The sequence below is a fragment of the Aegilops tauschii genome, chromosome 3, assembly GCF_002575655.3.
Source record: "Aegilops tauschii subsp. strangulata cultivar AL8/78 chromosome 3, Aet v6.0, whole genome shotgun sequence".
NCBI classification, from domain to species: domain Eukaryota; kingdom Viridiplantae; phylum Streptophyta; class Magnoliopsida; order Poales; family Poaceae; genus Aegilops; species Aegilops tauschii.
The window spans coordinates 262,016,638-262,027,119 of NC_053037.3; positions in this window are offsets into that span (position 1 = coordinate 262,016,638).

Sequence of the window (10,482 nt, forward strand, 5' to 3'; positions counted from 1 at the left end):
TTTTCCTACCAATCTATCCCCCTAGGAGCATTCACGTAATACTTTGCTTTGATAACTTGTAGATTTTTGCAATAAATATATGAATTCTTTATGACTAATGTTGAGTCCATGGATTATACGCACACTCTTCCTTCCACCATTAATAGCCTCTCTAATACCGCGCACTTTTCGCTGGTATCATACACCCACCATATACCTTCCTCAAAACAGCCACCATACCTACCTATCATGGCATTTCCATAGCCATTCCGAGATATATTGCCATGCAACTTATCACCGTTCCGTTTACTATGACACGCTCCATCATTGTCATATTGCTTCGCATGATCATGTAGTTGACATCGTATTTGTGGCAAAGCCACCGTTCATAATTCTTTCATACATGTCACTCTTGATTCATTGCATATCCCGGTACATCGCCGGAGGCATTCACATAGAGTCATATTTTGTTCTAAGTATTGAGTTGTAATTGTTGAGTTGTAAGTAAATAAAAGTGTGATGATCATCATTTTTAGAGCATTGTCCCAAGTGAGGAAAGGATGATGGAGACTATGATTCCCCCACAAGTCGGGATGAGACTCCGGACAAAAAATATAAAAAAAAGAAAAAAAGAGGCCATAAAAAAGAGAAAAGGCCCAAATAAAAAAATATAATGAGAGAAAAAGAGAGAAGGGACAATGTTACTATCCTTTTACCACACTTGTGCTTCAAAATAGCACCATGATCTTCATGATAGAGAGTCTCCTATGTTGTCACTTTCATATACTAGTGGGAATTTTTCATTATAGAACTTGGCTTGTATATTCCAATGATGGGCTTCCTCAAAATGCCCTAGGTCTTCGTGAGCAAGCGAGTTGGATGCACACCAACTTAGTTTTTTTGTTGAGCTTTCATATACTTATAGCTCCAGTGCATCCGTTGCATGACAATCCCTACTCACTCACATTGATATCTATTGATGGGCATCTCCATAGCCCGTTGATACGCCTAGTTGATGTGAGACTATCATCTCCTTTTTTTCTCCACAACCACCATTCTATTCCACATATAGTGCTATATCCATGGCTCACGCTCATGTATTGCGTGAAGATTGAAAAAGTTTGAGAACACCAAAAGTATGAAACAATTGCTTGGCTTGTCATCGGGGTTGTGCATGATTTAAATACTTTGTGTGGTGAAGATAGAGCATAGCCAGACTATATGATTTTGTAGGGATAACTTTCTTTGGCCATGTTATTTTGAGAAGACATAATTGCTTAGTCAGTATGCTTGAAGTATTATTATTTTTATGTCAATATTAAACTTTTGTCTTGAATCTTTCGGATCTGAATATTCATACCACAATTAAGAGAATTACATTGAAAATTATGCTAAGTAGCATTCCACATCAAAAATTCTGTTTTTATCATTTACCTACTCGAGGACGAGCAGGAATTAAGCTTGGGGATGCTTGATACGTCTCCAACGTATCTATAATTTTTTATTGTTCCATGCTATATTATATTCTGTTTTGGATGATTAACGGGCTTTGTTATACACTTTTATATTATTTTTTGGCACTAACCTATTAACCGGAGGCCCAGCCCAAATTGCTGTTTTTTTGCCTATTTCAGTGTTTCGCAGAAAAAGAATATCAAACGGAGTCCAAACGGAATGAAACCTTGGGCAACGTGATTTTCGGAACAAACGTGATCCAGAGGACTTGGAGTCCACGTCAAGAAATCAACTAGGAGAGCACGAGGCAGGGGGCGTGCCTACCCCCCTGGGCGTGCCCTCCACCCTCGTGGGGCCCATGTTGCTCCACCGGCGTACTTCTTCCTCCTATATATACCTACGTACCCCCAAACTATCAGATACGGAGCCATAAACCTAATTCCACCGCCGCAACCTTCTGTACCCGTGAGATCCCATCTTGAGGCCTTTTCCAGCGCTCCACCGGGAGGGGGCATTGATCATGGAGGGCTTCTACATCAACACCATAGCCTCTCCGATGATGTGTGAGTAGTTTACCTCAGACCTTCGGGTCCATAGTTATTAGCTAGATGGCTTCTTCTCTCTCTTTGGATCTCAATACAAAGTTCTCCATGATTCACGTGGAGATCTATTCGATGTAATCTTCTTTTGCGGTGTGTTTGTTGAGACCGATGAATTGTGGGTTTATGATCAAGTTTATTTATGAACAATATTTGAATCTCCTCTGAATTCTTTTATGTATGATTAGTTATCTTTGCAAGTCTCTTCGAATTATCAGTTTGGTTTGGCCTACTAGATTGATCTTTCTTGCAATGGGAGAAGTGCTTAGCTTTGGGTTCAATCTTGCGGTGTCCTTTCCCAGTGACAGCAGGGGCAGCAAGGCACGTATTGTATTGTTGCCATCGAGAATAACAAGATGGGGTTTATATCATATTGCATGAGTTTATCCCTCTACATCATGTCATCTTGCTTAAAGCGTTACTCTGTTCTTATGAACTTAATACTCTAGATGCATGCTGGATAGCGGTCGATGTGTGGAGTAATAGTAGTAGATGCAGGTAGGAGTCAGTCTACATGTCATGGACGTGATGCTTATATACATGATCATACCTAGATATTCTCATAACTATGCTCAATTCTATCAATTGCTCAACAGTAATACTTATGCTCTTGAGAGAAGCCACTAGTGAAACCTATGGCCCCGGGGTCTATTTTCCATCATATTAATCTTCCAACACTTAGTTATTTCTTTTGCCTTTATTTTACTTTGCATCTTTATTTCTCTTTATTATAAAAATACCAAAAATATTATCTTATCATAGCTATCAGATCTCACTCTCGTAAGTGACCGTTCAGGGATTGACAACCCCTTTATCGCGTTGGTTGCGAGGTTCTTATTTGTTTGTGTAGGTGCAAGGGACTCGTGCGTGATCTCCTACTGGATTGATACCTTGGTTCTCAAAAACTGAGGGAAATACTTACGCTACTTTACTGCATCACCCTTTCCTCTTCAAGGGAAAACCAACGCAGTGCTCAAGAGGTAGCAAGTGGCGAGCGCGAGGGAGGAGGCGTGCGGGCAAGGGGAGGCAGCAGCAGCAAATACGCAGCGGCAGCAACATTAGGTAGCAGCAGCTGCGGCAAAGCAGTAGCGCAATTAGCAGCGGCAAGCAGCAGCGCAGCCGCAAAGTAGAGAAGCAAGCAGTAGGCAGCGGCGGCGGGGGGAGCAGGGCGCAGCAGCGACCGGCAACAGACAGCACAGGTAGGGGGCGGCCACGGCGGCACAAGTAGCAGAGGCGAGCGGGGAAGACGGCAGCGGCGACTGCAGGGGTCGGGGTGGTCGGCCGAGGCAGCAGGTGACGAGCAGCAGCAGGGGAAGGTGAGAGCGGGAGTGGCAGGCGCGTTCGTCACGGGCGGCGCGCGAGGACTGAACGGGCATCTCCAGCGACCAAACGGACGCCGGAGGCCACCATTCGAACAGGCCCAACGGCGTGCATCTAACGAAGCAAGCAGCGGTGGCGCAAGTAGCGTACAACGACGACGGCATCTAGCAGAGGCGGCGGCCGGAGTAGGTATCGACGGGGACGAAGAAGAAGCAGAGGGCTTGGTGGCTGCTCCCCGGCTCGTCGGCTCGGCTTAGTCGACACAGTCGTGGACGATGGGGTCCTTGGACGCCTAGGAGAGGGACGGCGACGACGGTCGCTGCGGTGGTCGACGGTGGCGGCGACAACAACGCTCGTCGATGGTGCATCTAGAGAGGGAGGTGGAGCAGGGGAGGAGGAGGATGGTGGAGTGGGTGAGTGGGGAGATGGGATCGAGGGGTCGGGGCGTAGCGCCCTTCATACCTGGCCAAACGGGCCGGCCCGTCACGGCCCGGCCCAGCCCGACCCATCGTAATCGTGCCTGGCCCGGCACGGCCCGCCAGGGCACAATTACTATACCGGCCGTGCCGAGCCGGCCCGCGTGCTGCGCCCCTAGGCCCAGGCACGGCCCAGTTAGTAAACGGGCCGGCATGTTGGCCCGTTTAGCACGGTGGGCCGCATATTTTCAGCCTGTTATTTGAAGCACTGAGTCTTTTTAGCCTATTTTTACATATTGGGCCATATATAGATGTATAAAAAAATAAAAATAAAAAATCGGGTCGTGCTGTGCCGGCCCGCGTGCCCAGCCTCTAGGCCCAAGCACGGCCCAGGGCGTGCCGCGTGCCGGGCCTGGCCCATTTAGCCCGTGCCGTGCCTAGCCCAAGGCGGGCCGTGCCGGCGTGCTCACGGGCCGGCCCAAAAAAAAGGCCCATTTGGCCAGCTATAGCGCCATTATCCCCTCCCGGCGCTGTCGGCGAGAGGGTGCGGCGGCGACCAAGCCCCTGTAGCGACCTGGTCGCGTGAACAGGGGAGAGAGGAGGGTTTGGTGAGGGTGGGCCGGCCTGATGGCTTAGTGGGCCAAAGCCGAGGGGTAGGCCGGTTCTTTTTATTTATTTATTTATTTTGTTACGTTTTGGTTTTTCTTTTTATTACACTCTGATTCTATTATTTTAGTAGGCAAAAACAGCTTTACTAAAACATATGACTGCCTCTATAAATTGAGTTACAAAATAACCCATAGCCACAAAAAGTTTCACACATAATAAAAATAGTTTAACATTTTATAAATTATTAAATACTTTACAAAAGTGTTGGATCACCACCATAATTAGTTATGGAATATTTCCCACACTTTGAACATTTTATTTTGCATGGTCGAGAAATTTGAATTTCGAGCTTTAATTTGAATTTGAGTTTGAACTAAGATTTGGATCAAGCGAGGATTAGCAACAATAATGTGATGACATGGCACCATTAACAAGGGATTACTGTAGCTTAATTATCCGGGCATTACAAATCTCCTCAATCTCGTCCCGAGATTTTAGGAGGTAGACGAAAACAAAACCAGGGTATTCATCAGGAATACGATCCTCGAGTTCCCGAGTGGCTCAATCTTTAGAATGACTTGACCACTGAAATTTTAAAAATTTGATAGCCCTTTGACGGGTGCGACATTCAACTTGATCGAGAACACAGACTAAACAGATACTTCAGATTCCGATGTGGCGTTTTCAATTCTCACAAAAGGTGAAGCGTTCAACGCATCCAAGGAATAACTCCGTGCTTCGGCATTTCGAACAAGATGAGTATGGTAGCTCACTATCTCATTTGATGGAGTAGTAGATGGGCGGTTTTAGTGGCGCAAATGATAGAAGCGGTATGGGTTTTCAACCATTCCATTCCCAGAATGAGGTCGATATTGGACGACTTCAAAACAATGGCGGAAACATGGAATTCCAGCCCTTTGATTTCAACGGGGACGTTGTGACTAAACACGGTGGTTCGACATTGGCCCACGGAATGCAGCTTAGAATTTCGGCAAGGTGAGGGCGGTTCCAACAGGTAAGGAACGCCTGTGGCTGTCCCACCATTGAGCAGCGGGGCCTTCATATAATAAGCCGCGAAGGTTACATAGTTGGCAGGGGCTACATCAGCAGACTCCAACTCGAAAGTGATGTCACGAAGCCAGTCATCGGCATCAAGGGCTGAGTGGGGCTGCGGTAGATGACAGGGTTGAGACACACAAAGTCTTGCAGAGTCACTGGGGCTGGTTGCTGATTCATATTGGGACGCGGGGACCGAGTCATGACTCGTACCATGAACTGGCGATTCAGCTCAACTATTGTACCATTCCGGACATGTATACAGGAGGTGGTGGATTGTTGACACCACGGCCACAACTAGCAAGTCTAACCATCCTGCTTAAATGCAACAGGGGGTAGTTCAGCAAAGGGTGGAGCAAGTGTATGGAGTCATTCATGGTATAACTTGAACAGTGAGCAAAGGCGCAGTATGTACAAAGCAGTATTCATTGAAGACATACAGATACATATGCGGGGCCAATTTACACGCTGTTCGTATTAGATCGGACAAGAGAAACATCATAGACATACTAGGCGGCACGCATGCACGTGATCGAGGGATAACACAACGGGACATAGCAAAGGCTACATCAATGTCAGGGAAAACCTCTGGAGCGAGGGATTTGCCAGTGAAGACACAGGGTGCCCTCGATATGAGGATCATGTGGTCAGTGAATAATGTGAAGCAAATCTTGGCCCTCAATTCAATGAAGGCGTATTACAAATCTCCGGGTGGATGTGATCACGAGATCCTAATGTTAGATTTAGCAAAATCATTTAACCCAAGTAGAAGAGAGATCAGGTTCCCAGAGTATAGACGAGGAATAAAAGATCGTAATACCACCCAATGGCGACGTGGGCCCGTAAGCCACACAGCCATGTTAGTAAAACATTATTTCAAAGACTAGACTCAACTTCGGCCAAGGAGTTGGAAAGGGGGTTCCTACAGGCAGTTGGCTCTGATACCAACTTATGACGCCCCCAATTCGACCATACCCTAATCATACACGCAAACGTGTACGAGCAAGATCAGGGACTCACGGGAAGATATCACAACACAACTCTAGACACAAATTAAAATAATACAAGCTTCATATTACAAGCCAGGGGCCTCGAGGGCTCGAATACAAGCTCGATACACAAGCGTCAGCGGAAGCAACAATATCTGCGTACAGACATAAGTTAAACAAGTTTTTCCTTAAGAAGGCTAGCACAAACATCAACGATCGAAGAGGCAAGGCCTCCTGCCTGGGACCTCCTAACTACTCCTGGTCGTCGGCGGTCTCCATGCAGTAGTATCCGTCGGTGGTGGCATCTGGCTCCAGGAATCCACCAACTGGTTGCAACAACCGGAAAGAAGGAAGAAGGGGAAAGGGGGGTAGCAAAGCAACCGTGAGTACTCATCCAAAGTACTCGCAAGCATCAGATCTATTCTAAGTATGCATTCGTATCAAAGGTATGTATCTATGGATTGAACTACAGAATGCCAGAATAGAGGGGAAGGCCTAGCCTATCGAAGACTAGCATCTTCAAGCAGCTCCAAGCATCTTGCAGAATGTAGAAGAGTAAAGAATAGCAGTTTATAATTAACAAGCATGTTGTAGTATTAATGCCCAGAGATCCTTCCTCAACTCCCTCTGAGGAAGCAATCTCGGGGCCACATATCCATGACATATCTCAAGTATCCATTACTAGTTATATAAGATCCGGATACTAGTCTGAACGTCCATTACCGTGGACACGGTATTCGAATATATGTCTTCCCTGCAGGGGTGCACCACGTTTTCCAACACGCTTGATCACTCTAGCCGGACACACTTTTCTAGGTCAATGCCTGGGCTCGGAAGATCAACATGTCGCAGCCCTACCTAGGCTCAGCACAGAGGTCCCCGCCGGTCTACATCCTAAGCACTCCGGGGTCTGGGCCCATCGCCCTTGCACTCCAGGTCGTTGTGTGTAGGGTGGATACCAGCACCACCCGTGTAGTGGATGGCACGATCCGACCGTGCCACAATGCTGAACTAGACATCTTACAAAGCTTCGGCTGATACTGTGACATCGAGGCCCATAACTATTCCTGCATGGTGGTTAGTGCGTAAAGGCCAAAGGCCAATTCAGAACAAATACCCAAACCTGTTAGTGCATTATTAAAAGAAGTGACGGCTGTAGGGACAAGTATGGAGCTATCGCCCCCTCCTGGGTGATACAGCTAAATAGCCATCTGCCACCGTAACTCCTCGGGTGCTCTCCGGGCCCGCCCGACTTTCACCAATGTCTCAAGTAAAGTCAAGGTAACTGTGTGTCCAAACATCAAGGGGAAACCCCAAGGAATCACCCTCGGAGGATTCCACTCGATGTAATCATCAAGGTGAATGTAAGAGGAACCACCCTCGAGGTTCACACTTGAGGTGTTGCACGATAGAGCCGTATCGGGAATGGTGAAAGAGGAACCACCCTCGTTGACCATGACCGAATAGTTACACTACAGAATTATCATCAGGAGTGCGTTATGAGGGAACACCCTCGGCACTCGATAGTAGCTCTGCAGAGTCGAGCAACTAAAGGGGCGTGATGTGATGTGTCGGGCTCTGGTCGTCGATCACGTTGATCGAGTCATCGATGATGAAGCAGGGGCAACAAGGACAAGGTGGGGGTCACTGATGGATCACTAACCAACCTATACTAAGAAGTTTAGGATAAGCATGTAGGTAACAATAGCAGGTACAAAAGCAGGCTACGCATCAGAATAGGAGCAAACAAATACAGTAGCAAAATCTAATGCAAGCATGAGAGAATGGAATGGGCGATATCGGGATGATCAAAGGGGGGGCTTGCCTAGAAGCTCCGCTGAAAGGGAAGAAGGGTCGTCGTCGACGTAGTCGATCACAGGGGCATCAACAGCGGTCTCGGGGTCTACCGGAGAGAAGAGGGGAAGAAACGGTAAATACAGAGCAAGCAGATGCATGACAGGAAATAAGCAGCGCTACGGGTGTTCTAATGCAGTCTACACGATACCGGCGAAGGGGCGGAACATCCGGGAATGTTTCCCCGAAGTTTGGCATTTTCGGACAGGTGAAATGGAGGGGGACGGTTGCATGTTCACTATGCTAGGGGCGTGTGACAGATGAACGGACCGCATATTCAGATACGTCTCGTCATTCTGAGAAACTTTCATTTATAATTTTTTTTCATCCGAGTTACGGATTATTTTATATGATTTTCAAAGTTTTAACCATATCCGGAAAATCCCTGCAATTTTGCTAAGTCTGAGAATTCGTCAGTTTTGAACCTCATTTAGTTGTTTTCCAAAGGCTATAGCTAGTGTTCTACTCATCCTATGAAGTAGTGACTTATATCAATCTTGACCAATTTTCTGTGATCTACATGACAGTATCAAGTGCAGCTATGTTAGGATCCATTTGCTTGGTCAAAACTTCCTTTGAAAAGTGCTACTTCGGCTTTTCTATTTTCTGTTTTTCTGTTAACAGAACGTAGCAATTTGTGATTTTCTATACATTTAACCCATACATCAAATGGATTTGGTCCAGTGGGACAAAATGATGTTTCTCAAGTGTACTCTCTACTCATATTATTTTTAGACATATTAACAACTGTTTAACCGCTGATTAGGGGCTGTTTAGGGGGTTAGTCAGCATAGAATTTGAAAAGCTAACTAGTAGCAGCTACAGTAGCTAGTAGCAGTAGTAGATTCAGCATAGCAGTGGCGGCATGCATATGAGCGGGGCGCGGCGCTGCGGCCGGCGGTGAGTGGCGAGCGCGAGGGAGGAGGCGTGCGGGCAAGGGGAGGCAGCAGCACTGTGACGCCCCCGATTTGACCGTACACTAATCATGCACGCAAATGTGTACGATCAAGATCAGGGACTCACGGGAAGATATCACAACACAACTCTAAAACATAATTAAGTCATACAAGCATCATAATACAAGCCAGGGGCCTCGAGGGCTCGAATACAAGTGCTCGATCACAGACGAGTCAGCGGAAGCAACAATATCTGAGTACAGACATAAGTTAAACAAGTTTGCCTTAAGAAGGCTAGCACAAACTGGGGTACAGATCGAACGAGGCGCAGGCCTCCTGCCTGGGATCCTCCTAACTACTCCTGGTCGTCGTCAACGGCCTGCACGTAGTAGTCGGCACCTCCGTTGTCGTAGGTGTCGTCGTCGACGGTGGCGTCTGGCTCCTGGACTCCAACATCTGGTTGCGACAACCAGATAGATAGGAAAGGGGGAAAGAGGGAGAGAAGCAACCGTGAGTACTCATCCAAAGTACTCGCGAGCAAGGAGCTACACTACATATGCATGGGTATATGTGTAAAGGGGCATATCGGTGGACTGAACTGCAGAATGCCAGAATAAAAGGGGGATAGCTAGTCCTGTCGAAGACTACGCTTCTGGCCATCTCCATCTTGCAGCAGGTAGAAGAGAGTAGATTGAAGTCCTCCAAGTAGCATCGCATAGCATAATCCTACCCGACGATCCCCTCCTCGTCGCCCTGTTAGAGAGCGATCACCGGGTTGTATCTGGCACTTGGAAGGGTGTATTTTATTCAGAATCCAGTTCTAGTTGTCATAAGGTCAAGGTACAACTCCGGGTCGTCCTTTTACCGAGGGACACGGCTATTCGAATAGATAAACTTCCCTGCAGGGGTGCACCACATAACCCAACACGCTCGATCCCAGTTGGCCAGACACACTTTTCTGGGTCATGCCCGGCCTCGTAAGATCAACACGTCGCAGCCCCACCTAGGCTCAACAGAGAGGTCAGCACGCCGGTCTAAACCTATGGGCGCAGGGGTCTGGGCCCATCGCCCTATGCACACCTGCACGTTGTGTACGCGGCCGGAAGCAGACCTAGCCCCCTTAATACAAGCACGAGCTTACGGTCCAATGCGGCGCGCGCCACTCAGTTGCTGACGTCAAAAGAGCTTCGGCTGATACCACGACGTCGGGATACCCATAACTACTCCCACGTAGATGGTTAGTGCGTATAGACCAAATGGCCAGACTCATATCAAATACCAAGATCTCGTTAAGCGTGTTAAGTAACCG